Source organism: Triticum dicoccoides, chromosome 4B (genome assembly GCF_002162155.2).
Source record: "Triticum dicoccoides isolate Atlit2015 ecotype Zavitan chromosome 4B, WEW_v2.0, whole genome shotgun sequence".
Lineage (NCBI taxonomy): Eukaryota > Viridiplantae > Streptophyta > Magnoliopsida > Poales > Poaceae > Triticum > Triticum dicoccoides.
Window position 1 is genome coordinate 663,575,990 of NC_041387.1, and position 4,795 is coordinate 663,580,784.

The 4,795-nt window shown below is 42.3% G+C and overlaps 1 long non-coding RNA gene across 4 annotated transcripts; it reads right to left on the bottom strand.

The window, feature by feature from the left end:
- Positions 1-1,340: 1,340 nt before the first annotated feature.
- LOC119292156 lies at positions 1,341-4,382 on the bottom strand. Of its 4 annotated transcripts, none has more exons than XR_005142908.1 (3): positions 2,909-4,382; positions 1,653-2,183; positions 1,341-1,533 (listed from the first exon to the last, which is right to left on the bottom strand). It is a non-coding gene; the product is annotated as an uncharacterized LOC119292156 (long non-coding RNA). The 4 variants fall into 4 exon arrangements; XR_005142910.1 differs by lacking the exon at positions 1,341-1,533 and having other exon boundaries at positions 1,561-2,183; positions 2,909-2,938; positions 3,011-4,382; XR_005142907.1 differs by lacking the exon at positions 1,341-1,533 and having other exon boundaries at positions 1,561-2,183.
- Positions 4,383-4,795: the final 413 nt, after the last annotated feature.

Consider the following 4,795-nt stretch of genomic DNA (forward strand, 5'->3'; position numbering starts at 1 on the left):
GTAGTGAATTTGTTCATTGATTCCTTTTACCATTGTGCAGGACCATCCTGACACAATATAATATTTTTGATAAATTTAGTTGTGACCCATGCCACACGAAAGCTACTCTTCGAGAGTATATGCAGAAGATGCCATATGTTGATTGTGTTGATACATGCTTTCATCTAGTTAAGTTAACTGTTGTCACAAATATTTAGTAGGTCGTACTCCCTCCGTCCGAAAATACTTGTCATCAAAATAGATAGAAAGACATGTATCTAGAACTAAAATACGTCTAGATCCATTCACTTTTATCCATTTTGATGACAAGTATTTCCGGACGGAGGGAGTATGAATTAAGGGATGGAATTTTGTTCTCATATGAATGGTGTCCTCCTTCATGTTCCACGTCGCTTACTATGCATGTCAATTCTTAATTGTTGACCAATGTCCTTTCTTATCATGGGTCTCATATGGAAGCCACCTTTTCAACATTTTGTAACTTCTCCATTCGCAACAACTACTATAACATATGCCATGTATAATAGGACCAGCTGTTGGTCTACATATCACGACGCTTCCTTCTTGAAGCCAGTCTGCCTGCCAAACTGAAAATTCATGGATACAGTCACTGGAACCGATCCCGCACTACAACAAAAGCATGTGTTTTGATTGATCTGCCAAGGCAGCCAGGCAATTTTAAAAAAAGGGTACATTCATAGGTCAGCCAGATGAAACACTCTAGAAATAACAAAGGACATTGTTGCCCGAGCAGCGTTGGAATACTTTTGTGCTCACTATAACATCATTATCAGTGATCATGACTATCATGCATTTGAAGTTGCAAAGAGAAACATGTTTTCAATGCAAGAGAAGGTATGCATAACACTGGAAATTCATCATGACACGTTGGCAGATAACCGCTCAACAAAATGAATTCACAAGACAGGACAAGCTCCTAACAATGATATGCAACAATTTCTTCGACATCATACCAATACATATCCATCCTCGACAAACTTGAGATCCATTATCTCTTGCAACTTAGATCGCATGCAACAATATGCAAAAGCTATATATCACTTCATCACAGGCACCAATCCTGTAGGAGGCTGCACTAATGACCGAAGCTACAAATAAATGTAATGCTTTTAGTTTACTACAGAGGTGTTAACGTGTATTTTCCATTTTATAAGATGTAGCATTCATGCTAATAATAATATATCCTCCTCAAGTTGCCGATTTACCGTGTTTGGTCTTAGTAGAAATGTATCAAGATGTGCTCCATGTTCCTTAATATGCACCAAGCATAGTGACGATAAATGTATCATTTTCAGTTTGCTTCTGTGCATGCCTTTCTTTTTTATGATCACAATCTTATTCATATACTTCTCTTCAAAGTAAAATATATAGCATGTAACAAGGACGACATTTACAACCATGACGTATCGGCAGGGCGCGGCGTGTCGCCGCGCGGGCATTGCTAGTATATATGTACTGTCAGCCATGTGATCCATCTAATGATTTGGCGTGTATTTAAGGCACGAACCGAAGCTGCAAGGGAATAATCAACACACTTAGTAAATCAGTTCAAAACTTCAAATATATTTAAGGTGCAGATCCATTTGGATTGGTCTTTTGAATGGAATGGACAATGCTGTACAGAAGACTACCTTTTCTACACTACTATTAAACAAGAGAACTTGGCGGACGAAAACTGTGCCGGACCCACGCTCGCACAAGATTGAAACGGTTCCACCAATTCTGTTCACGTCCTAACAACAAAATGGCTAAACTACGGAAAATTAGCCATAATTAACGGCAATTAAACACGTCCGCCTAACAACAAGTGGCTAAACTTACGGGAATCAGATGGATCTTCCTGCCCTTGCCCACCCGGAAGTACGTCGCAGCCGCAGAGGCTGTCCTGCGCCATCGCAGCCATGCACAGCGGACGACGACCGCGCCGAAGAGCTTCTCGCGAAAGCAGGTGCGGACTATCCTCTTGTGCGCAATATGTGGCCAGTTCCATCCCAGTTAATCTCAGTGTCTTTCTTCGATGTCGCTATTCAAACGCACACTGCAGTGAGACATCGGCGCCGCAAGCCACTGTTGCGCCGTCGCCGCCCAGCCAGTTTTGGCCATCGCCCCCTTCCGCGGCCGACGACGTAGGCGCCGACGAACTCCTCAGGCAACGCACTTGCCTGCACCAAGGGAACATGGTATGATTTTACAGGATATTCAATTGGGTTAACTTGATGGGGCCGACCAATTCCTGATTTTACACAAAATTCTATTTAACATATATGTGTGTTCTTCATTTGCTTCCCTAATCCCTGTCAAATTTGCATCCTTATAACAATGTTCTTCACTCTCAAATTTGCATATTTACAACAATGTGCTGATCAATGCATCATTTTTGTGCAAACCATAATAGATCTACCTCCTGTAACTTCAACATGAATTTTAACAAAAACTTCATGCTGGAGCCCTCCATCATATTGTTTTAACAGTATATTATTCGAATCTATATGACTGAATGAATAAAACCCAGTCAGTATGATCTATTTGTAACCCGATCCAAGAGAGTGTGGAAGAAAACCCAGTCCAAGAATATGCATTTTTCTGTACATAAATGAGGTCATCTTCTATTATCAAATTTGCATATTAGATGGCTGCGGGATAAGTATTGCATGATAAACAAAAATATGAAACCAAACATATAGGCTCGGAAACACTTTGGATTTTACAAGAGAAGATCTACTAAAGTAAATTCAGGTAGAATCAATGGCGGAGCTAGGATTTGGAAACAGGATAGTCCTCCAAAATTATGTCGTTTCAGTTACAGAGAAGCTTTGATGTATCACAGTAGTCCAACTGATGCATTCAACAAATAACTGGAATATTCACAAATTATGTGAGTAAGTACCTGATCATTTTGGCCAAACCAAACCCAAGACTATCATGAAGTAAACCTGTCAATTACTTCTTTTGTACAACGCTTAAAAGCTTCGGGATGAGTATTGAAAACCTGTCAATGTGTATGGCAGGCAGGTATGCATCCCCATTCCCATCTTTGTGTTTATTCCAGAGTCCCAAAAATATAGGATGGAACGAATTCCATGACTCTTAGATAGTTAGATGGTCTTCAAAATACATTTCTTGTAAGCCTGCAAAAGCACTTCTGTTTTAACAGGGGGTCCGGGACAACAAGAAATATATCTAAAAGGTTGTGCTATATCATGAATAACACTTGTGCAGCTGCCGTAAGTAGTACTGAAGATGCCAGAGATGTTTATGGACTTCTAATAAGGCAAGTTATTCCAAGAAAGGAAATTTTTGAGGTGATAAACTCTTTGAGCCAACCATCGTCCTCTATATGAGAACCATACCATCATCATTCTTCAAACTGTATTATCCTACAGTCATACATGCTTATCCTATTGTATTATCGTACTATGCTTCTCTTGATCCCCTTTGATTTTCTATAAACCTCGCATTTGTAAACTTAACCCTGCACATCTAAGAACATGTGTTCATTTTTCAAAATAGAAGTAAATTTCTTTGGCAGGATCAAGCCAAATCAACCTCATCTGTCTTGGTCCCTATCCCCCCTAGCCACCTAGAATTCTAATCCACCAATCAATCAGCTTTATCGTAGCATGGTTGCCTGAAGAATATTAACTAACTAGAATCCCCACTCATAACAGTTGCTGCAACTAAGTTAAGAATGTCTAATCGAACAACTTACTCCAAGATTAGGCAGACCAAAATAGGATCACCCCAACTTCTAATTTTTCTCCCCTATTCTAAAATGACTCTCATGCTTAAACCTAGAGTACTGAGCTACATATGTACTATACAGGAATGGATAGCAATTAGGGATTAGCAGAAGTGGGTAATGGGGAGTAACTCAAATCAGAAATAAGCAGATATGAAAGCTGAAGTGGGGAATGGATTTTCTAATGGCGCCGGCTTGCACTTGGAGGGGACCAGCCACCGCGGCACTGCTGCCGTATCTGGGCAGGGCAGGGCACAGCAAAGGGTTGTGCGAGCCGCCGACGGGCGAGATGGAGAGGAAGGCACCGGGCGCGGAGGTTGCGACGCATGATTTCCACGCCCGCCGATCTGATGGAGACGAGTCCCGCGCCTCTGCGTCGGCCTTCGCCCCGCACCCAACGACCATGCCGAGCTCGAGCGGATCCTCGGGCAATTCGGCGACTGATTCGACGAGGAGGGGCTGAGAAGAGTGGGGAGAGTGCGAGTCCTCGCGCCGGCGGTGGGGACGAAGAGGAGGGGCGGCCCGAGGAGGTAGAGAGCTCTGGGCTTGTGCCATGGAGAGTAGTGGGGAGATAGTGAATGGATAAGGGTGGGGAAGGTAGGTGACGATGTGAGGAGAACTATGAGGGAGAGTCAGGTGTGTCCTTTTTTGAGCCTTTTTTGTTTCTTTTCTTTTTTGAGTTTGTTTTTTAGCGTCGGTGTTGTCCAATTCATTTTTTTATCAATAGACTTTTTGGTCACTTAGAGCATCTTCAATAGCATGTGCATATTTGGATGTCTATATATTCATATAGACAATGGTCTAAAAAGATTCCCTCATATACACGTCCAGTTTTGCATTAGAATGTCTATATACAGGGACCATGACAGGTGGGCCGTCGCTGGGGAGAGGAAGAAATCATGACTGCAGCTGAGTTTAGACAACGCCTTCACATTGTCCAGGCGTGGACATTGTCGAGGTCGATATAGAGGATGTGTATATTTGGACGACCATATAGACAAGCTGTTGGACGCCTGTTTTGAGCTCACGTCGTGG